Source organism: Corvus brachyrhynchos, unplaced genomic scaffold (genome assembly GCF_000691975.1).
Source record: "Corvus brachyrhynchos isolate BGI_N302 unplaced genomic scaffold, ASM69197v1 scaffold23, whole genome shotgun sequence".
Taxonomy (NCBI): domain Eukaryota; kingdom Metazoa; phylum Chordata; class Aves; order Passeriformes; family Corvidae; genus Corvus; species Corvus brachyrhynchos.
The window spans coordinates 2,253,625-2,278,888 of NW_008238983.1; the positions used below are offsets into that span (position 1 = coordinate 2,253,625).

General features: G+C 37.2%; 2 long non-coding RNA genes across 2 annotated transcripts; both read right to left on the minus strand.

The window, feature by feature from the left end:
- Positions 1-5,951: 5,951 nt before the first annotated feature.
- Positions 5,952-7,332, minus strand: LOC108447772. Its single transcript, XR_001863457.1, has 2 exons — positions 7,209-7,332; positions 5,952-6,624 (listed from the first exon to the last, which is right to left on the minus strand). It is a non-coding gene; the product is annotated as an uncharacterized LOC108447772 (long non-coding RNA).
- A 2,976-nt stretch (positions 7,333-10,308) lies between these two features.
- LOC108447758 lies at positions 10,309-23,845 on the minus strand. Its single transcript, XR_001863438.1, has 4 exons — positions 23,744-23,845; positions 16,242-16,384; positions 15,184-15,309; positions 10,309-10,432 (listed from the first exon to the last, which is right to left on the minus strand). It is a non-coding gene; the product is annotated as an uncharacterized LOC108447758 (long non-coding RNA).
- Positions 23,846-25,264: the final 1,419 nt, after the last annotated feature.

The following is a 25,264-nucleotide window of genomic DNA, read 5'->3' on the forward strand; positions in this document are numbered from 1 at the left end:
CTTAGCTCTCATAGAAGTGGAGAAGATTGCACGACAACAACCAATTGTTTTGAGAGGCCCTTTTAAAGTTATTAAGGCAGTCTCTACTGGGACTCCCCCACCTGACGGGGTGGCCCAGAGGGCCTCAGTAAGAAAATGGTACGCTCAGATTGAACATTATTGTAGCATCTTCTCAGTAACTGAAGGAACTGTAAAAAATCTGGCAATCCAAGAGACTGAAAACTTGGATAGCAGCCAGGACAAACCTGCCTCAGTCATTAAAGTGGCCCCTCCTTTTTCCCCCGAACAGTCAGCAAATTCTTGGTTTACAGATGCTTCTGCCAAGCGAGAAGGGAAGGTGTGGAAGTACAAGGCTGTAGCCCTCCACACTTCCTCAGGTGAACGGATTATCACAGAGGGGGAAGGCAGTGCCCAAGTTGGTGAGCTGATGGCTGTTTGGAGTGTTTTCCAACGAGAGGCACAGAATGCTTCTCCTGTCTGTATTTACACCGATTCCTATGCTGTGTTTAAGGGATGTACTGAGTGGCTTCCTTTTTGGCAGCAAAATGACTGGGAAGTTAACAGAATCCCAGTATGGCAAAAGGAAAAGTGGCAAGAAATTCTAAATATTGCAAGTCAAGGAAATTTTGCCGTGGGATGGGTAGCCTCTCACCAGACAGATGGGAATCCAGCAGGAGAATGGAACAATAAAGCTGATGAAATAGCAAGAATAAGTCCTTTGAAAAAGGACCAGATTACAGAGGATTGGGAGCACTTATTAGAATGGTTGCATGTAAAAAGACAACACACAGGTGCAAAAGATTTGTACAAAGAAGCCCTTGCTCGTGGTTGGCCTGTTACCAGAGAAATGTGTAAAACATGCATATCAGCCTGTGAACAATGCCGCAGACGACTGGAAAGACACCCTTTGGAAGACGACCCTCTGCATTTAAGAAAGGGTAAAGGCTTATGGGATGCGTGGCAGGTAGATTATATCGGCCCCTTTAAAAGGTCAGGAGGTAAACACTTTGTGCTGGTAGGAGTGGAGATTATATCTGGGTTAGTCCAGGCCGATGCCTTTAAAAGAGCTACAGGAGAGAACACTGTCAAAGCATTGCAGGAATGGTTTGGAACTTTCCCAAAACCACAAGAAATTCAATCTGATAATGGGTCTCACTTTACTGCCAAAGTTGTACAGGACTGGGCAAAAGGTGAAGGGATTAAATGGACTTTTCACACCCCTTACTACCCTCAAGCTAACGGGATTGTAGAAAGGACCAATGGTCTCCTGAAACGACTTCTAAAACCCCAGGAGGGAAATTGGGATGTTCGGCTATGGGAAGCTGTGAAAGGTGTGAATGATAGATGGGGGGTAAACGGGTGTCCTAAAATCACTGCCTTTTGCCCAACAGCTCCAAGCACGATTCCTTCACTGCAGGGACCAAATGATCCTAAGAATCCTGCACACTACCCTGGACAACCTGTTTTGGTAGACCTTCCTACTGTAGGAGAAGTACCACTAGTGCTAAAAAGTCCTCTAAATAAATATGCATGGGTAGCCTCTGATGCCCTAGGGAGAGAGCATCGGATACACACACGCTGGATAATTCCATCATTCTAATTTTCTGCCTTTGGTGGCAGACTCTGTTTGTGTTTACTTTTCACAGAAGAACTCCGAGGGACATAAAGACCACCTAAACCATGATAAAACTGGTGATACTTTTCTGCATCCTACCACAATACCAGGGCCAAAAACCAGCTGAGTGGCCATGGTCTGAAGCTACTATTAGGTACACTAGTGCTCTAGGATCCTATCCCAGAAATCGTCGTCCAAACCTAGCCACCGTAATACTGCACGACTCTGAGGTATACCGTTCAAATGAATGGGGATGGGACTTGAAGGATTGGATTACAACCCTAAATGGAACAATTGGTGAAAAAATTGAGGTAAGATGCAGAAAAGTAGAAGGATCTTTCTCCGAGAAAGCTTCCACCATTACAATTGCCGGGAATCTTCTAAAACCAGATGGGAAAAGTGATTTGCACCCCAACATTACGGCCAAACTCTGCCCTACAACAGAGTGGGCATGTGACCAACAAACTCTCTTCGTCCTGTGTTGCCGTCAGAAGAATGTCGGTAATTACACCTTAGACCCCAGTACCAACAATGTGCAAATCACGAAGCTTTGCAAAAATGAACCAACTGACTGCGGGTATAATTTTACTCTAACCAAATCAACCTATGTAACATGCAATTGGCAAAGTAACCAGACAGATCAGGCAAGTTTGAAAGGTTTAACTTACAAATTCAAAATAAATGCCGTAGCAAAGACCACACTGAGTGCAGTAATTACGTACCATGGTATAAGTACCTCCCTTACGCTAGATGACAAAAATAACGTTTTTCCTCCATTTATGGTAACCCAAGGTGACGATGTTTCAATACGATGTAGGTTAATTGATGGATCTTTTACTAAACCTATACACAGTTATAGCATTGGACCCCACAGCCGTGCTTTGTTTTGTGAAATTCAAAACCAAGATTGCTGGCTAAATCTAACTGCTGTACAATTTTCCCATAAAGTCATGTGTGGTAAAAACAATACAAAACACTGGGGAGAACTTGATATTGATGTTGCAATACCTACCACCCAACCACCGGTTATGCTAAGCCCAAAAATTTTTGAAATCGGACCGTATATAATCAGGAAAACAGGCCAACAACAAATATTGTTCAATCCGGCATGGTCCCTTAAACAAGTTAAATTGCTGATGCAAAACAATGTCTCAGAAGTTCAGCCAGCTTGTTCACCTTTTCTGCAAACTTCTGTCGAGGGGTGGACAACCTGGTTGCAAAAGCGGAACCCTTCTAAGAAACGAACGCAAAGAGACATAACCGGTGTTATGGGAACAGGATTGGGAATCTTAAATAGTATTGATTCAGAAGTACTAATGAATAAATTGGCTGCCACAACTACAGATTTGACTAAAATACAACAACCACTACAGTCATCCCTATTAGCCTTGGGAAGCCATCAGTGGTTGTTATCGAACATATTACCAAATTGGGAAAAGGTAAATATGAATGACCACAAATTGATAATTGACGCACTCGATGCTACACAAAACAACGTTTCTTTGGCTCTCAGCTGCATTCAGGCTCAATTATGGATGCAGTCAGTTGCTGCCTCAATTATAAGAGAAGGGGGAGAAGGCACTTTTCCTACTGAAATTCGGAAAATAATCTGGGACAGTGCCACTGATTTTGAAAGAGAATTCCAATCCTGGTGGAACTTAGTAAATTTTACCTACGATCCCCTCACAAACACAGCCACAGCCTTTGTTCTAACCATACGTAATGCTTCAGTGCATTTGATATTCCCTGTCATTGCATTAGGGCTGAACCATGATGGAGCTGTTCTCTATCCTTTCGAGCATAGAGAATGGGCCCGTCAAATTGGTGAGAAGTGGCAAACTGTTAATTTAGAAACTTGTATTGTCCGAGAACAACAAGGGTTTATCTGTGAAAGTAATGCAATTAGAGCTCAAGACATTTGTTTAGATACAGAACAAAATATCTGTCATTTTGAAATTCATCCTAACGAAATTCCTGAAACAGTGCTTGTCTATATAGGTAATGGATGTGCATGCTTAAGAACTGCTTGTGATAAAGTATTTGTAGAAAATTTAGTAATAGATACTAAAAATCATTCAAATTTTTGTGTTTGTAACTTTACTAAAATCATAGGATGTGATTTTTCATATTTAGCCCCAGTTACTTCTTATCACCTTTTACAGTCCAATTACACACTGATTCACCAATTACTGCCTACCCCCATTGGGATGAATCTTACTTTGGTAAAGCAATTGTTGCTTCACCAAGATTTAACTGAAATTTTGGAAAAGATCAAGAAAAACGGACAGAAAACCTTGGTAACTGTTCATCACAATGTGAAAGAAATTCATCGTGTTCTAGAAAGGGTAAAGAAAGATGCTGAACACAGGTGGTGGGATACTCTTTTTGGGTGGTCACCTACTGCTACAGGTGTCCTGAACAAATTGTGTCATCCCATCATTGTTCTCTTGATTTTGATCTTGATTGGTTTTGCTTTATCAGCAGTCTTATACATCATGAATTGGAGAATGATGAAACGGTTAACACAATTGACATCTATAATAGATGTCCACGTCCCATCCACTGTGGACATCCCCAAGGTTGTTGACACGAGACAAACTACATGAGTATTAAAATAAGATGTGATAAGAAATTAGAGGTATTTTGATTAAAAATTACATGTGTATTCTGATTTAAAAAATTATTTACTTCTTTCTTTTGTTTCCTTCTTTTTCTTTTCTTTTCTTTTCCTTCCTTTCTTATGTTCTCTACCCTTTTCCGGGATATGCTACCAACATTGACGAGTCCTGAAGACTTCACAACAACACTACGAAATCATGCTGATGGAGCTCGCTTGACGACAATCGTGAGTCACGGGGTGGTGTAAGAGACGGTCCGAAAATCCCTCATCTGCCTCACGATCATCGCCGAAGACAGAGACTGAACACAGCAGTCCTGGCCTGGCTGAGGTGGGATTGTCTGCCAAGTGTTGCCTACGGGTGTGCCCACTGGGAACTGGTACGCATTCCTGAGGAAAATTAGTGCAGGTCACAATGGACTGTGCCGTTCTTGCTGCCCAGGCGGGAAGGACTGCGCTGAAGCGGAAAGGAACGACCTGTCCTGTACACCTCTCCGGTACACCTGTCTTGTACGTCTGTCCTGTACCTGTTTCCCAAAGCAACGAACCCCATAACAATGGCTGTAGATTCCCCAACCTCTTGGCCAGTTGCCCCTCGCTTCTGAAAAGGACTATAAAGGGACCTTCTAAAATAACCGAGTCCGAGATCTCCCCACGGAAAGAAGACGAATCTATTGGCGGAAGACCACGAGGACTTCGTCTCATCCGTTGGTAGCTATTGCCCCTCTTTTTCCCCCTCTCTACTTTGTTTTTCTCTCTCTCTCTCTCTCTCTCTCTCTCTCTCTCTCTCTCTCTTACTCTCTTCTATCGCATTACTGTGTTGTGGGCACTTAATAAAGGTGCACTGCTTTGATTAAAACTGAAATCTCTTGTGTCCTTTTACACTCTGAGATCGATAAACGAACCATCACGACCCCCGCTTGCATTAGCGGATCGTGACACAGTAGAAAGGCATCTAATTATATTTTAAACAGTCGGTGACGTATTTTTCTGTACTCTGCTATAACCGTGCGCACTTTCATTCTTCAAATATGAAAAAAAATCACCTTGAATATGTACAGCTATTCAGGTACCCTCTATAATGGATTTTCAGTTTTATTATTAGTGAAGGTCATACAAGAGTTTTGCTTTACCCAGTTGGCTTCTCAAATATTGAAGGTTAGAATTTTCCCATCTAAGAAGTTCAAGAACAACACACCAGGGCCAAAGAATACTCTAGTCTCATTAATTAATCAAGTCATGTCACAGCAAATCTTGTTAATCCATCCTCAGAGGAAACTCAAGTGATGTTTCAATTCTCTATGCAAGAATAGACAGAATAGCGAATAGTGATAGTGTTATACAATTACAGAAAGATGGGCAGCATTTGAAGACACCAGAAGCGAAACTATTTTTTCCCCCCAACACCAACTAAAAGAATTTTTTAGATGTTATTTTTTCAAATTAACCTATTTAAAGGATGTAGTAGGATTATATTTTCATGCTAAGTATTGTAAGCTGCTAACAAAATTTGAAAATCACATTTCTATATAAAACCAGACAGATTATTTTGACATCTTTTATCTATTTGAAGTCACAACAGAAAAATGCAGGTGTTCACAGCATACTAGGAGAGCAACAATGACTGGGTATGCAACAATAGCTCTTACATTACTTTTTCTTGGCTATTACCAGCATTTACTCTCTATCCCTAAAAAGAATCGAATTGTTTACTCCAACTATCAGGCTTATAGAGGTAGTTTATTTTTTTTTTTACAGGATAACCAAACATGTAAAGTCTGAGATTTACAAGCAATTCTCTTCATTTAGTTTGATTGAATATCGGCCCTTGTCTTGAGAGTTAATGAACACCCCTTCCCTAGTACCACTAGGAGTCTGAGCTGTACATGCATAACTGTTCACAGATGAAAAACCTCTCAGAAGTCAAGGGGTCATTCTGATACGTCATGTTCAACATGTTTATATAAACGACTGAGATTAGATCAGTGACTCTTACAAAAACGATGTTTGCATGTAGATTACATATGTTTCCTATATGAAAGGAAAGTAGGAATACTCCACATTTAACCTAATAGAACTTAGGTAGGGTACAGCTGATGCAGAAGTTCTCCAGCTGGATTAATTAATGGGAAAAAGTTTTACATTTTCTAGCCAAGATGGCTGTTAAGAGTTTAAAATAAAGAAATATATTTATTTTGATTTTTAGACCAAGAAAAATCATTGTAGTCTTCTTAAAATCGTTGTCCTGCTTACATCTCAAGGTCTCTGTCCAGATGTAGATGTTCTTTCCCAACTTTGCCTGAGGCTCTTCTGATAGCTCTGACAATGACATGTGAAATTACACCTCAGATGGAAGAATGATGCATCTGCAGCATGGGTCTGATCCAAAGATCTGTGAAAGCAATGGAAAAATTCCAAGTGGTGCAATCACTTGTGGATCAGATCCCTGAATTGTTAGTGATGAAGCACTGTATAAAATGTCAGCCCTAATTAAACTATGGCAAAATTCCCACTCTGTAGGGTCAGGACTGCAACTATAATTTTTTTTTCAGTTGTCTGTACTCCATTGATTCCAGTTACTTTCTAGCTTAACACATCTAAAAAAGTGAAGCTTATTTGCAAAATTAGTCATCTTTTGTCCACTAATCCCTATGCTTCTACAAATGCTGTTATATAAAACAATTTCCTCTTTCCTTTTCATTTTAGTTACTTCTGCCTCTTCTTAAGGAACAACACTCAATATGAATGTGTGTTCATACTTGCAATTATGTGCTCTTTCTTTAAGTTTGCATCCCTTTTTGATTTAAATTGCACTGCTATTCATGCAACTGGATTACATATTCATATTTTGAGCTCCAGAATTTCAAACCACAGATTTTTAATATAATGTGAATATTTATATCACAAGCTTGTGTGTACTACTTTAATCAGAGGTCAGGAAAATACACCTTGGGATTCATAACTGGTGTCTTACACCATTTCAGATGAGGGATCCTATGGGCTAGGTCTTCAGATGGTGTCTGGAGACATGGCTTCAGTGATTTCATTCAGCTCATCAAACAAGGATCTCTTTCTACCTGCCCTTATACAATTCATTATGGGCTCTGTATGGAATTAAAACATGGAGAAAAATAAAAATCAATAACTGTCAAACTGAATACATATGTAAATATTTTGATGTTTTGTGTTCAGTGAAGTAAGAAACTATTACTGCAGATATTCCCCCTTCTGATCTATACTAAGCACATTATTTACACTTAAGCACCCTACCTGCTCCTGTTTAGAATAAAATCTCTGTCATGACTAGTTAACTAGCTTACTCAGGCACTCCACTTTGACATAATTTTTTTCATCCAGTTACCTTATTCCTAAGGTAATTCCATTAACAGGTTCAGAACTTAAATGCAGAGTCCATTCTCAGGTTCACTGACTGCCTAATCTTCCTGTTCTGGGTTATGACCCTTGCAGTCCCCACCTAAGCCTCCCTCTGGAGATTTCCCACAGAAACCTTGAGAACTGGAGGCTGAAAAGGTCTGTGCTGTAGCTGTGGCTGGAACACTTTCCCATATGATCAAAAATAAGCAAACCAGGATGATCTGATTCCAGGCTGAAGAATGTTTTCCCAGTGACCACCCTCCTGGCTACGTTTTAATACCACGGGCATATTTTATTCTAACAGATAACCATGCCACCACTCTCCAGCATCTTCTCTGTTAATTGCAGTTAAGTAAACAGGACTGAAATTACTACTAATCTTTTCATCAACAACTTTTCTCCATCAGAACATTGACAATAATCATTTTACACTGCACTTGCATGCCAGCTTCCAAAGACTTATTATAAACCTGCCCTCAGACTCAGATTTCTTCCTGACAGAAACTTGAAGGAAGCTGGGAGAGATCTACACCATTCCACCTGAATTTACAGTTGAGGAGGATGATGTTGTATGATGGATTTGCTTTTCGTCCAGTCTCCACTCCCTTCAACCAAACTCTTTTCTATCTCTTCACTTATTTCTCAAAGCTCTGTGCTCACATAAAATATACACAGAAAGTCTCTTTGTTTAAAGATTAAAATAAAAAAACACCTGTGTGTGAGACAAAACCTTTATAGCCTGCACCATGTTATATACACTCGTCTAGCTTGCCTATTTCCCAGTTGCTGTTTTCTATTCTAAAATTTTGAGGAAGGGTCCAATCTTAGTGGCCATAACACAGATTTGCACACTCATTTATCAGCAGTCACATACTGGAATGGTCTTTGAAATTCTCTCAAGTAGCACTTGTCCATGGAATTTAGTTGTACAGACACCCAGCATAGGTTTATATAGGTTTACGAAATCACGACTAAAAATGCATCCCTTTTCACTTAATGCTCTAAAGATAGACACGAGTTTCCCTACTGTACATCAGTATTATGAAGATTGCAGAATGACCATTTAAAGCATGTTATAGAACATAAAAATTTGAGGGACCATAAAGGCTTTGTAAGAAACACAAACAATCTGATGTATTTGAATGGTTTTCAGTACTTATTTTAAAAATATCTCTCATCCCTACAGGCAGCAATATTGGATGGAAATTCAGGAGGATCCGTGAACTCTATTTTTGGAAAATTGTTAGTAAGGGAATTGAAGAAATGTACATCTAATGTAGAAAAAAAGAAGAAGAGAATCCCCAAACACTTGCTAACCAACCATCACACAGTAGTATTTTTAATCAGTAGTATCAAAAAGAAATCTAATGTTTCACAGAAATAAAAGAGAATTCATTGAGGAAATGGTAGGTCATCACAACACTCCCCAGATCTGGATTTGCTTTTCTTCCGTTGCACATAGCTGTTACATTTCGGTACTAACTATAAACTACAAAACCAGGAAAACATAAAGAAGTTATTTCCACATCATTTACAGTCTGCTGGTTTATTGATTTTCTCTACATCCTCTACATCTCACATTTCACTTGAAGCATTTGTTTTAGATTTTAAAAGGAAAGCCTTCCAAACAAATTAACTTTGCTAAGGCTTTAACATGTCATTGACTAGTCAGTATTATATTAATCTCTGCAATGTTAATGTTTACAAAGCAGGGGTATGGGGCCAAATCTTGATTGCCCTATTCACACAATCAGTTACACTGATTTTAATGGCACTGTTGACATTAGTAAAGCTAGCAAGACCTGGTTTCTTACAGCTTTCAGGACGCTGTTTTCCAAAAAAATTCTTGTAATTCTTCCTTGTCTATAAAAGCAGAGATTTTATAAACTGCAGTCACAATGTTTAGCTCATGCCCTTCTTTCACTGAGCCAGGCATTTTGAGAGAATTGAAAATTTCTTAATATGCACATTTTCAGTGTTAGTAGTTTACTCTCAGTATTCTAGAAAAACAGCAGGCATTTTTCTTGTCTGAGCCAGCTTACATCTCAAGAATCATATGCTTTTAATCTGATTTTACTTTTGCATGTGCCAAATTAGTAATTTCATCAACAGTTGTGTTGCCTTTTCCTGGTCTTAAAATTAATAGCCAGACAGGGCTAAGGGGAAAAGGGGTTTTTACTTTGGGGTTTAAGGATCTTCAAGGTGCACCACTTCATCCAGGTGGAATGCACTGAAATGCAAACTGAAATGCACCCACACAATAGATGGTGTATACAATTTATAGGCCTTGCAAATTAGCATATCTATCAAAGATTCCCCAATGTAAGTCTCCAATGAACCCCCCCATCCTGAGGAATCCCCCCCGGATAGGCTTATCTTAGTTTACAGGATGTGTTCTAGGGAAGACCTTGGTTTCTCAGGATAGCGTAGGGCTTTCCAGCCTCCAACTGCAAGGTCTCCAGGATTTGGTTTGGTCTCGGGGTTTAATGGAATATTGGGTCTAAGCTAAGTTATCAGACTTAAGAATTAAAAGTATGCAGGCGAAAAGCACATAATACATAAAAGCTATATAAAAGGGTATATAAAAGGTATATAAAAAAAAAGGCAAAAAATCATCATGGCATCAGTTACACAGGAGACCCCTGTCAGGTATACATGCTGAAAATCACAAAGTGTTTTCCATTTGGTGACTTGCCTTGCAGGCTTGCTGTGTTCATCCGTCCTGGTGCTGTGCATTGAAGTACATACATACACAACTTGGGATTTAACTTAATGTTCACCCTTTACTCCATAGCAGCATGCAGAACTAACTACTCTGAGAGAGCCTGAAATAGAAGAGAGCAGGAAAAAATTAGTGGGATGAAGGAAGAATTGTCTTCTTACCATGTCTGTGCATCAGAATGTGTTGTCCACTGCAGAAACCAGAGACTCAGCTCTGTCTCCTCTGTTCCTATCTTTGCCTGATATGGTGATAAAAAGAGAATGTCATGACACGAACTATGTATGTGTGAAAAAATTATTTGTTATGCTTCCAGTTTCTAATGCCACAACGAAACAGCAGCTTCAGTTCTGATTTCTAAACCTCTAACCCATAAGTGTGCATCAAATGGCAACATTGATGACTCTGCTCTAAGGCAGAATTAGATCCTTCTTCTTGTGAAATGCAGTGACTAGGTACACCCATGTGTCCTATGGCAGGATTTTCAAAAAAAACAAAACTACATTTTTTTTTCTTGGCTTGAGTGCTAGTTGCCTTTTGTACTTTATATGATTGCACCTGGTTTTCTCTCTGCTTAAAAGGAAATTTGGTATTTTTTAAAATAAAAGCGACATTATTTTAAATTTTTTTTTTTGGCAAGTACAACTAGAATAAAAATAACCCTGTAACAATATTAGAAGTATTATTGTGAAGAAAATGTAACAAATGCACTCAAAAAGACATTTGTGCAGTTTGTAATAAATATGAGACCAAAAGTAATTACATTAGATACACAGTGAAATATTTTAGAACAATATTTTTAGCATTTATCACCTACATTGATATTATAATACTATTACTTCTACATTGTACACAAAGAAAAGTCAGAATATGTGCTTACATTCTTCTTTAGATGCCCATATATATTGTAGAAAAATGGTTTCTCAAAACTACTTTTAAAGTTTAGAATAAAGGAGAAATGTCACAAGGAAACTTTCCCAGATGCCAGTACTCATTGCAGCAAGACTTGCTGAACTTAATTACCTTAAATTCAGTGCTGGTTTGCTGAAAGATGTGTTGTATTGGAGCACAGTTAATTAGCACAGAAAAGCTCAAGGGTCTTCACACCAATTTATATCACACGGGTAATGAAAAACACAGGGATAAAAGACTTCTTGGGTCACTGTCTACACTCCTGTGCAATCACAGACAATTAAATCATATATTCTTAACCTAAACTGCAGTGAGTACCTCCTTTCAATTTCTTGGTGAGTCACTGTTATTTTCTCTTCAGATACTATTTTCCAGGTGTATTTGCACCCTTTAAATCTTCTGTGGGGTCTCTACATTCACTGAGTAACTTCAGTCATGGCCTGTTTATATACATTTTCTTTTAAGTCAGTGCTGCCCTTTAAGCTTCAAAAGCTCTTTTCTTTCTAGTGCTTTTCCCTCAGTGCAGAGAAATAAATCATATCCACTCTCAGTTTTTGGTTTTCTATGATAAACGAGCAAGGTTCTTTTAAATCTGTCCCAAGAGATGGGCTTTCCATTCTCTTCTTATTTTAGTGGACAGTTTCTTCATCAATTCTAGTCTGAAATTGTTATCTCTTGAAGGGAGGTGGGCAGAATTTTGAACAAACTTCCAGAGATCTGATCAGTGCTTTGTATAATAGATTCAAAACTCACCTTTCTCTGTAGAAACACCTCTCCAAAATACATAAGAACTGTATTCACCATTACGATGTCATATCACAAGGATAACTGGAAAACATTCAAAAATTGACTACCAAGAATTGCAGTTTCCTCTATCCTTCATTTCAACCCTGTAAAGTGCTATGGTATAACAGATGTTCTTCTCATTAGGCCCTAAATGGATGACTGTACTTTGAATGATTACATTTTTCCCATTTTTATTACTTCATTTCTCAAAGTTCTATACCTCATTGCAATATTCCAGGCAATGGTTTTCAGGTTGTGCCATGTGCAAATTTTATTAGCATAAATCTACCTTATCTTTAGTCTGAGAGTACTATCCCTGGCTTCTGTGAGGTTTTAGTATTTTAATTCTCTACTATATACATGTTTTCATGTGCTATTTCTCTCTTTGCAGAATAATTTACTCTGTTTCAACTTAAGCACATTAATTGCACTTTAATTTTTCCACATAAGTATTTTTACCTATTGCTCTTCTTTTTTGTTCCTCTGTTCATCATAACTTACACAACTGAAGAAAACGTTTAATTTAGTTTTGAGTAATAAAACTGTTTCCTTGACTGCATTTTCACTGCAAGGTGGCCTTTTTCTCCTTCTCCTGAGTTTACTGTAATTTTATAAATAACCTTTTCATATTTCTTTGACTTTCCTTGGAGAAGGTAACCAAACATAACTGCATTATCTCTGACTTTAACAGATGAGATCAGCAGCTTGATGAGGGTCACTACATGCATCTATTTATGCTATAACAGTTCTGAAGACTCAATTAACCCTTGAGTTCACAGCAGTGCAGATCCTTCAAGAAGGAAACTCTGCAACCCCACTAAAACAAGGACAGAAAGGGTCTGCGACACAAGGAACTGGTGATCAAAATGGTAATTATCTAGGTAAACATGCTATCATAATTTCATGGCCTGTTGTGATGATAAGCTGTAAACAGGTCCCCTTTGAAGCCAAAAGCATCAGAAGATGGAATTCCTAATTGAGATTTGCCAAGAGTTTTGCAGGTTTTTTCATGCCAAGCAAAGAAACTAGAGCTGTCTCTCTCCTTTAAAAGGTTTGCTTAAGATCACCTGGGACCACTTATTTTTTGAAAATTGTTGGTGTTAGCAGCAGGAAATGAAGGCGAAAAACTGCAGTGAGCAGAAGTACATGCACGTGCAGCCAGGCACTGCGCTCATGCCAAGGTTCAAGGAGCCAGCCAGGATCAGACTACAATGCAGCCTCACTCAAACACAGGAGTTTTGATCAAAACACGTACACAACAATGCAAATCACACAACTCAGCAGGGATCACAGTGCTGTACACCAGTATCTGACTGTGACAGACACCACTTATATGGGCTTCAATTTGTCTGGAACTGAAAGATTAGGTTTGGGAAACTTTGAAGCTTTCCTTGACTTAAAGAGATCTATCCTGTTTATTAGGCAATGGGAATGCATTTTACAATTTCTGGAAAATGCTCATGCATTTGCACATGTCCTTCCTAATATGTTTTCCACCTCAGCTGATAGTTTGCTTCTTTACAGATGAGACCATTGCTCCATGTGTGAGTCTAGCATATTTTTTCCAGAGATTAGTTTCTACCTTCTTCAAAAGCTATGGAACATAACCAGGTTCTCTGGACCTGTCAATAATGAAGGTTTATTCAGGAATGTGGACTGTCTAACACAGGGAATTTGCTTTACTAACAGTGAGATCCCTACTGCAGCTCAGGGTTAAAACTCATCTACCATGTTGAGAACTGAGTTTTCCACTCAACTTATATCAAAGTGTATATGGTATAGATCTTGCCCAAATGGTTTATCCTGCCTCTGTATTCTGGAAATTAATGCTGTTTCTTTCCTCCTGCCCCCAAATTAAGCCTTCAAAATAACCTCTCCTTCCATTCCACTTTCTCCTTCCCTAACACTTTTGGGGGCATCAAGAGGAAAGGCTGCAATTTATAACTGGCATTCAGCCAGAGTGCTTTGGCAAACAGCCCTGCTAGAGAGCTACACAGTCCAGAGATGTTTCAGCATGGGCTAGATTCCAGTGTGATGGTGACTCAGAACCAGTGAGCATGTGTTCATGCTCTTCAGCCTCGTGATAGGTAGGATGAGGCATGGGAGACAGGAGAAAGGGCTTTAGTGAGAAATCCTGCTGTCATGGGTAGTCCTCCTTTGGAGATTAAACAAATTTCCATCAGGTAGAGTGGATTCCAGCGTGACTCTGCACTGCCTCTTTCCACATCTTCTAGAGGACACCTGCCAGGCCACTGGACTGCAGCATGGCTTCAGTAGTCACAGAAATCACAGTCTGGCAAACCCTCACAGCACCCTTCAGATCCCCTCCTAGCTTGGCCTTGGTCCCTGGCCCCATTACTTTTTTTATTTTTGTGAAGAACACTGCCATATCCTGCACATCACCAAGATATCAAAAGACACCAGTTCCCATTTTACATGCTGTTTCTTTCATATTCTTTATTTCAAGCACTGATTTGTTCTCCATGTATCAGTAGTAATTTTTACTCATCTTGGCAATGACTATTTCAGCTTGAAAATGTGGTCTTGAAAAGAGCAGTGTGATACTCTGATTTAAGGGACCTGTCAGCAACATTAGCATTACTAGTTTACATGAATAATATGAACATCATCTTCTTTAAAGAACTATATCTCTACTGTTTTCCACTGGAAAGTCTACACATTAAAGGAAAAGAATGTGTCAGAACAAATAGAGAACCTTTTTGGAGATTTATTGCATGTGTTAGTGGAATATCTCAATTCAATAAATAGACATTAACATTGATTTGTTATATCCAGCATGTTAGAAATTGGAATGAGGATTAAAAATATAAATAAGACAACAAATAATTTAATTATTGGAATTTTTACAGCTACTTTCTTCACTTCCTGAAGTCTTGTGTCACTTTCCTTTACCAGAAGCAATATATATAGGTTGCATATATTCAGTATCAATTGTGTTATTCAAATGAAACTGACCCAAAGGCTAAAAAGAGGAACATCACCTTTTCTCCTGATCAGGGAGAGAAAATGGGCAATTTAGCTTGTTATTAAATGCCAGTATTTGGGGTTTTTGGCTTTTTTTCTTAGTACAAAAATCTTGTAACATATAAAAACACTCAAATATAGGCTGAAATACCTACTCCGCTGAAGCAATCATACCATAGCTATTGTTTCCACATCTTCTCTCTCTATTATTGCCATTCTTTTTGGCTCACACTGTTGTCTGTCTTTCTCTGGTTTCTTCATTAATTCTCTCCTTCCCCTGCTTATCTTTGAGGCTAGAGCCTGGAGGCAGAGGAGAAATTGGTCAGACTGGGAATACCATGACCTTGTACTTGCAGCTCCTTGTGCCAAAGGCGTTGAGCTCTTTGTAGAGACTTCATTCACTTGCATACCATTTCTTTTGTTACTCATCTATTGTTCCAGTACCCCATTTTCAAGCTGTGCAAGAACAAATCCTCTGCTTGCCCCTTCCTTACTATCCCACCTCTTTGTCGATTTACTCCTTCCACTGTGAGCAGCCTTAGAAGACTGATATACACCCAAAAGCCTGTTCTAATGAATACTGATTTAACATTCCCTTTTTTTTCCAGAAAAGTCTAATTACATCCATGTTCTCTGTTTTCTGAGAAAGGTGCATGCAAAGCTTTGCAATATATAACACATGACAGGTTAATAAGGCAGCTCTTAAATTCTTGAAAATAGCATATAAAAAAACCCCCATAGAAAACAAACTGAATGAATGCTTTCAATATTCAGGAAGACTTCTCAGTTCAGCACTAAACTTTATCTATTTTTTACAGGTGATCACAGTCTTTTCTTTGGAGTTCCACAGCACAGAAGCAATGATTGTGGGTGAGACAACAGTTAATATACTGCACAGCTTGTGACTTAGGTCATTTCAAAATGAAGGCAAAATTAGAGAGGCAGTTCTTTTGACATCTGTAGCACTGAAATCATCCAAAGAAGACAGCATATTCTCTTTTTTTATTTCTCCTATTCAAACAACCTCTAAACTTCTGCAAATATAGCAGAAGCAAGGCTTTCTTATAAAGATAAAACCAGTTTCCCTCCTGAGCTTATATCCAGCAGCTTTTATTTTTTTTTTTTCGAATTTACTGGAAGAACCAGCATATGATTGAAATGGGAGGAATGGGTGAAAACTGCAATACCTTTTCCTATGAATATAAGAGTTATCAGACGGAGACTGTACTCACATCAGTCTTTCGCAGTGAGAAGAAATAAGCAGAAGCTTTCTTCTGTGCACAAAATTCAGGATGAAAAGAGGTACTTTGTTACACCATCACTCTTCTTCCCATATACTCCATATCTTTAAGAGGGTTTGCAGCAGATGTCTACACTGCTTGAAAAACAAGGGTCATTTTTAGTGTAATTTAGAGATACTTGGACTTTTTTCTTTTAATCTTTTACAAACAGGAGTTAGATCAGTAATTTTTAAAAAGCAAAAATATAGGAATAATTCAGTTTAAGCGTATTCTGGGACAATGCACTGAGAAAACCTTGGTCCCCACCCTGCCCTGCCCATTCCTCCTAAACTCCATGTAAGTCAACTCTCAGATTAGGTGTAATTTAATTATAGTAAACTGATTCTCATATCACAGTCTTTCAAACTCAATACTTTCTTGTTTTGTAGCAAAGTCTTTTACATGGTAAAATTACATTAAATTTCATAACAAAATCCTTACTTCTGTTTCTGACAACTTTCTTAGAGAAATGGAAACAGCTGGCTTTCTTTATGGTTTTGGCTTCTTTCCCTTACCTGTTATTTCATTCCGGCATTGTGCAACTCTGTGCCAAGGAAGAAATCTATTCTGTACGTTCCCAAATGCTGTTCCCTTCAGCTTTCTTGTGCACTCAGAATGTGGAGTACAGCCCACGATAATATCACAGATTTGCAGCTGTGTGTAGTTTCCTCTTCTTTAAGGTGTGACTGACCCATGCTAGGACTTCATGTAGGAGTGCCATGCTAATCCAGGCATTCAAACAACTAGAGACAGTGTTGTTTACATCTATGGTCTTTCAGAGAGATTTCAATCCACAGAACAGCATACTTTTTCGTGCCAATTTGAACTTATTTCTCAGTTAAGAATTCTCACTTAAGGGATAAAATTCAACATCAATTGCATTTTCTCAAATAAATTACCAAATATGTAACAAAAAACCCAAATAAAATACTATAGCCTTTTGTAACCCACACACACACTTTTTTTTCTTGACAAATGATTTACCACACTCTTCCCTATCTCCCAGGAAAAGTTAGGATTTTCTAGTCAGCTAAATGCATAAAATGTTCACAGTTTCACATTTATGGATGACTTGACTTTGTATATCAATTATATCCCAGCCAATGACAAATGACCTGGTTTAGACCTCAAAATTTTATCCTCAAAACAAGTCATAATGCATTATGTATTTTGTATAATAACCACTGAAACAAGTCTCATGAATGTTCCTTACTTCAATAAGAAATCTTTTAGATTTTTTTTCTGGATCCTTCCTAAATTTTTCAGAGGAGCTGGAAACAATATATACAGCTATTACCATCTGGACACGTTATACATAATCCATCAACACATGATTTTAGAAGGGCTGTTTCTAAGTAATTACATTGTTTCTGCCAATGGGAAAAAGAAACAAGAAAAAAATCATTTTTAAACAACATAAAGACTGTACCAGAGAATAATTTATCATCAGAGTAAATCACCATAAAATATCGAAAGAAATTTCATTTAACAGTGACTTGAATGTAAGGGAATCAAGGTTCAGTCTCAATATTTTCCAGTGTCTTTTGTACAAACCTCAGAGATGATCTGGCTATTTTGACCTTCCCCTTTCACTTCAGTATTGTGAGAATGAACACCTCAAGGATTCTGAGGTACTCAGATACCATACAGAGAATGAAATGTAAGAGCATTGAGAAAGTATTCTTTAAAGGACAAAAAATAAGAACAGCAAATCACTACAATGCAATTATTCCTCAGTAATGCAAATTTTTTCTCAACCCAGAATTATTTGAGCAAGGAATTTCAAAAGCAGAAGGGGTATCTGAGAAATAAATGTAAACTGGGCAACGAAACAGACTGCTTTTGAAAACCTGCTCCTTGTCCTGCACTTTGGACTCAGTGTCTGAGTGCAGATGTTTCTGGACTCAAACTGTCATTCTTGAGTAGTGTCAGTGGGCTAAAAAGTCAGTGAAACCTCCTGTTAAAAGGCGGATTTTCCATACCTTTCTCCACCTTTACTCTGCAAATTAAGCATTATTTCTCACTAAAAACTATCTGCCAACCACATATTTATGATTACTATTAGGACTGGCTTACTTCTGTACTATTCATATATGAAATCCATATATAGCATATAGCATTGATATCCAAACTCCAGATATTAGATTGCATAATAAAAATGTTCTTATTATATAAATATAAAAGTACATATAACTTTCTTACCAATTGTTTAAAAACAACTTCAGTGTTAGAATTCTAGTATCAGTTTGGAGCAGATGTCACCATCTGGCTGCCTTCACAAGTATCTCTGTGAGACCATTTAAGTCTCCTGACTGGCTTCTACACAAAAAGTAATTAGACTGAAGCACAAGGGATAGGATACAACTGTGTTAAAATTAAGGTGTTTTCCTTCATTAAACTGAGAAAAGATGATAAAAAAGGATGAACAAATGAGCAGACAATTTCAATTTGAGGAAAGCTTAGTTTTCTCCCTCTTCTTCACTAAATAGCAAAAAGTATTGGAGATTTTTTTCCTTTGGCAAGTATCTATATTTTTCCCTTCTTTTTTAATTTTTTTTTTTTTAATGCAGTATTAACAACTTTCATTCAATCCTTTAATTCTTTCTCTATTATATTGTCAGTTGACGTTATACCCCTTTCTATTTATTTATTTATTTGGTAGCATTTCCTAGGATATAGGTCATCATATTTTCCATTTTCTTGATTATTTGGAGTGTGCTGCTACGTGATAAGTATCGTAAAATGACAAAATATTAGGGCAAAGTAATCTAAGGATTAAGCTGACTCAAAAAACCCTAAATCTAGAAACAAAATTAAAAAATAACAGCTACAGTTTTGAGTGTTTGTCTTGAAGAGCCAAAGGTCTCTTCAATTTTTCAATGAAGAAGGAAAAGTGCAATTTGTGAAAGAAACTAATGAAAAGCTATGGGCATAGATAACACCACTATAACCGTGTATTCCATGTAAAGGTTCTCCACTGGATTTTATAGCCTATATCTATAAGAGTACAGTACGTAGGTACAGACAAAATTGCATACAGACATACCTAGAGAGACACTCAGATACACACAAAAATGTTTATTTTCTTTAATATGTGTTTTGGTTTTTTAATAAGAAGGTCTGAGTTGCCTTACTGCTCCTTAAAATCCATTAGAGTAAGTAAGTATCACCAACTGTCTTGGTTCATTTCTTTCTCAGTAATATGTTTCATTATTTACCTAACCTTCCTCTAGAAAACAAGCTATGAATTTTCACAGTATCTTGCTCAAGGGTCTGGTAGTTTAAATTATGCAAGATGGATTTTTTGACTTGTGCATTCCACAGAACAGGTCTATCACCTGTGATGGTGTTTCTGTGTTTCTTTACTTATTTATGTATTTTCTGATTGGTACTCAGATAAAATCTTCTCAATTTTTTCTTCACTTTAGTAGAAATGGAGGTGTAATGCATTTCTAAATTCTTGTCTTTTGTTTTTAATTCTTGGAAGCATTCAACTCAGTTCTATAAAATTGCAGTGTTTTGCAGTTAATAATGTTAAACTGAAACTAGAAAAGACATTAATCATAAACTTCTGTAACTTTCTTCAAAGATAGGATCAATAAAGTTTTTTATTCTGATGAATACTGAATGCTTGGAAAAAAGATTTTGTGAAGGTCCCCAAACCAAATGCTTTTTTGCCTTTCACCTTCATTCCAAGCTTGGAGCAATCTGTGCAAGTCACCTATACCATGCTGGTTACACTAATAAAGAAGCAGAAGGTAACAGTATTTTCTGGCATCCACTACAAATCTCTCTCAGGCTATCCAATCTGACAAGCATACTCCTTAAGTTAATACTGCAGTACACAAGGATGTCAGTTATGAAATTTTTATCTTTTTCTGTTAAATATCTTATCACAATTTGTTGGCAAATCATACTATGTTTTTAAGTCAATGTCAAATCTTCTCCACACATCTTAGCAGACAATTCACCTCTCATTATCTATCAAATACTGTTAGTCAGTGAGAATTGATTCAGTTACAAATTACCAATATTTGGTAATGCTAGGAAAACATTTCTTTCCCGTATCCAAATAGATACAAATGTAGGGATATATATTAATTAAATTTCCAATGCTGAAAGGTGCATCCAACAATGTATATCACATCAATTCCATTACCAAGTGTGGAAAACTGCAGTACAGCTGATGCATAATTGTATATGTGCAGATTTACAGGACCAATGACTCAGAGATACTGTAAAATAAATACTTTTCAGTATGTGTTCATCATGTGTGAATGTGACATATTTGAACACATTGCAGCCATATTTTTTCCTGGCTTCTTGTTGCAGTAGCTCTAATTTTGAGTAAGAACGCTGGAGAAGAAAATAGACTGCTTTTTAAAATTCTATTTTAACTTAACCCAGTTAAGCAGCGTTTCATAATATTCTATTGATGTTCAGGACTTTGATCACTGATCTGAGCACAATCAACAGTCACAAAGTCAAAGCCAGAAGACAGGGATAGTAGAAAGAAATAGTTAACAGAATTGTTGCAGAAACATTAGTAAATAAATAGTTTAGGACAGAATATTAATGAAGTTTAGATGGTTGTGTCAAAAGAATTGTACACCACCGGAGAAACACAGCCAATGTGCTGAAGGCAGTGTAAACACTAATTCACAGCAAACAAGAAGATGATAAACTTATCACAGTCACTTGCACTGCTAATAACCATATGCCAATGATTATCATGCTTATCTGGTCCAGATTTGATTACAGTTAACTGGCAAATAGTTATTGAATTAGAATTAAAAGTACAGGTGGAAAACAAGGCTGAAGATTCTGTTACTAGGAAAACAAAGAAAGCCTACATTTTTTAGCTATAAGGACAATAGAAGAAACAATAATTTTAAAAAGTATTGCCAACTCCTTTTTTTGTTTGTTTTTAAGACATTTAATAATGACTGTTAATAGAACAGAGCTGATGCCACTAGTATGACAAAAATAAGGAGAATCTGCCAGTTAAGTTTATGGCTAGAGATGAACCAGCACATTTAACACGAGATAATGGTGCTGGCAACACATAAACCATGCAAACTGTCTCTGGGACATTATCCTGCTGTGGTATAAGATGTCTACAGTGCTAACCATTATATCTGAATTTCAGTAGTGCCAGTCACATTTTTCATTTTTAACACTTCCAAGAAACTATGCAGTTTTGCCCTATTCATCTGTGATCAAAATATGATATTATTAAGACTTAAACCCAAAGAATTACAAAATTTAATATTATGTTATAATTACTCTGGGTTACATTAATTTTCAAACATCTAGACTTAGAATATCTTGCTCAGTTTGGGTTATTATATTTTAATCAACAGAGCATGCTTTTGAAATAAGAGACTTCTGTCAGTGATAATAGTGTTATTTTCAGCTTCTTGAAACACAAACAGTATTACTGATTTATTTCAATCATTTCCCATAATCCTCAAAGCAGTGGAAGTAGATGAACTCATTATTTTTGTGATCACAATCAATACTAGGAGTAAATCTATCCCCCTCTGAAAGAAACAAGGTTTCTCTTGTTTGGAGATGAAGACATTTTAAAATTGGATCAATTTTTTCTTACTGCCTCAATTTGTTCCTATTATTCTTCTTTCTAATATCAGCTACTGAAACTAGTCTCAAAAAAGACATCTTCCACATTAATTTACAACAGTAAAAACAGCCAAGCAATATATATTAAACAGTATGGTCAGAATGAACTACATACTCTGTTGTGCTATGAGAGACACAATGGCAAAAAGTGGTATTAGTTGTCCATAAGTTGTAATTTCAACATATGCTTATTATCCATTTGTTTTTTTCTTTGACAAGAAAGCAGTTTTGTCTGGTTGGTAACTGTAAACTGTCCATATAATTTATTAGCTAAATGATTTTGTCTGTATGTTAATCTCACAAACATAATAAAACCTACTATATTTTATAAATGCACATTCAGAAGAATAAATTTATTTATTTTTTCTACACTTTTCATTTGCTTGTTCTTAGCTTTTTTCCTTACAAATCTAACTGCTTGTGTTCTATACTGGTTACCCCAGCATTCCCTGAGCCCACTGAATTCTTAACGTGGAAGTAGAGGTGAAAGTGAATTATGAGGTTCCAAGAGCCACTAACTAAACACATTTTACTTGTTAATTTATGCTTAAACAATTCGCATACCAAAAATATGAATGGGAAAATTTTATTCTGACCATATTGAATGATCCCAGTCCTTTATTAACCTGATAAATTTTATGTAGTCACTAGAGCTAGCACTTTTACTTTAAGAGACAATCCAGAAGTTTAGTACAATTATATATATTTTATACATATGATTTTAAACTATATTGGTGCATACGTCTTACTCAGGGTAACTAATACTTTCAGAACACAGGGTTTTTAGGAAAAAAACAGCCCAATTTTGAATTACAGACAATATTCTCCCTTTATCTTCTTCATTTTGAACAGCTACCAAACCTTGCATATGACACATAAGGTTGAAAAAACCCAAAAATTTTTAGTTCCCAACCTGTGAAATCCAAACTACTTGAAGGTGAGTATCACCAAAATAGAAATAATTTTTTTTGTTAACACATAACAATAACCCTCCATCATTTTTTGCCATGTGTACACTTCTTGCAATTCTAACTACATTAGAACTTTTTTCAGGAGATGAATATGGTCTTAGTTTAATAGTAAACATCTTTAATCAATATAATTATATGTGCAATAGTTCCAGCTATAATTAATGCTTGCTGAACATTCTACAATATGTAATACAAGACAGCACTTAAGTCAACATATGAGGGCATTCAGCAACACACTCATAGGCAAACATCCACAAAGTTCTCTACTAATCTGTATTTAAGATTCCACTTCTTATTCAGGGTTAAATAAATTCTGAACTGGGAAGATGATATTCAAATCTTTTTTATCAGGCCCACAGCTGACACACATGTATTTGAAATAAACTTGTACTTCGTCAGCATCTCTTACAAAACTTAATGGCTTCATTGGGTCCACTACTGAACCAGGATATGTTCATCGTATAAGGCAGCCAGGCTGACCTTGCAGTAAAGCTACTTTATGGAACAAAACTGAAGTAAAATCTGGAAACACTTTATGATAAAGAAGGACTGGAATTCAAAAAGCAAAAAGCTAACACATCCCATCAGTACCTTGGCATTTTAGCACAGATATTGTGAGTAAATCCATCCCAAGTGACTGACAACTGCCCTCCTGAAAGTTTAATCTGGCATGCAAAATATATATTCCCAACCCATCAAACAGCATTCTCAATGAACTGCCAATCTTTTGATGATTTTCCTATTCTTTTCTTTTTGTTATGTTTCTGAGCTGCTTGATACACTTTTGTATTAAGGGCAAAAAAGACTAATATAATGTTTAGTCCCAGGCAAGAGAACACTTACATTATCCAAAGCCTGTTGAAGATGTCAGCAGAAATGGTCCCATTCCTTTCAACACATGCTGAATCCATCTTTCTTGAAAATTCCTCTATTTTTCATTTATGGTAGGTACTAAGAGGAAATAATTACCAGATCAAACCAGAAGGAATGATACATTATCTTCCTGTCATGAAGGGAGTAAAAAACCATCAGTTACTTCACCACAGTTCTCTGGCTACTACAGAATGCCAGAGAGCACACAGCAATACACGAAGATCAAATTTCTGCTCTTACACCAGACTATCTAAAGCACTTCATGATTTACCTGTCTTATGGTTGTTATTATGAAAAATCCCAAGGCAACTGAAAACTTGTCAGTTTTCAGCTGTGATAGCTTTTGCCACTACCCTGATACCCCTCCTCTAAAGCAATGAGGGGTCTCAGCTAATGATGTACTTCTGAGAGATAATACACCAGTGGGCAGGCCAGTCTTCTGCTAAGCCACAGAGAGGTATGACTGAAGTGTAGAAAGCCTACATGGGAAATAAATGTTTATCATAGAAGAAAAGCAAAATCATTTACTAAGTAACAAAGCTGGTGAAATCTTTTCCCACAATATTTCATAGTTGCTTTTTTGGATAACACATCAGTAGCCGACACACATCTTGATCACTAATTTGTTTCTTTAAAAAAAGGACCTTATTGGTCTGTGTACAATCACTGTACATGTTGTTTAAGTTGTTGGATTGTGTACCTATTCCTTTCACTTAAACGAATGGCTCTGTTGCTTTGATACCTCCTGTTCGTTGCTCCTGACTTCTGCTTCGCAGTCTTAGAGCTGATAACAAGCAATTCATCATCTCTGCCAGTAGAAGAGCTCTAGTCATTATGACTTTTTGACTCCTGTGTGAGGGTCTGAGCCAGGATGGCTTTGTTGCATTGCCAGAGTTCCCATACAAGACTAATCTAATGTGAAGGACCTCAGATTTTGCTATGTGGTACTTGCTTCCTATCATTTTCCTGTGATTTCATGCATTTAAATAAACCATTCATATTTAGTGACAGAAATGCACTGATGATCCTGTTCCTTGCTGATATGCAAGCTGAGCCATGCCAATTCATGCCGGCTGAGATAGCGCCTCACAATTTAGAAGTTCTCAAACATGTTGTGCAAAGTTTGCTTGCCTTTGATTTATGGAGATCATACTCCATTCTAACAACAGCCTCCCTGTCTAAATCCTGAGCTGTCAAGACTGTATTACTGCAAGATGTACTTATGGTAATTTTTGTTTTAATGTACGTTTACAGAATGCCAACACAAAATCTTACAATAGTTTAGGGTGGAAGGGGCCTCGGAGTTCAGGTTCCAAAGCCCCTGCCATGGAAAAGGAAAACTAGACCCACTTGTCTAAATCCCAATCCAACCTGGCCTTGAACAATTCCAGGGATGCAGAATCCAAAGCCTGGGCAACCTGTTCCAGTGACTCATCACCCTCAAGGTGAAAACCTTCTTCCTGATGATATCTAATCTAAACCTACACTCTT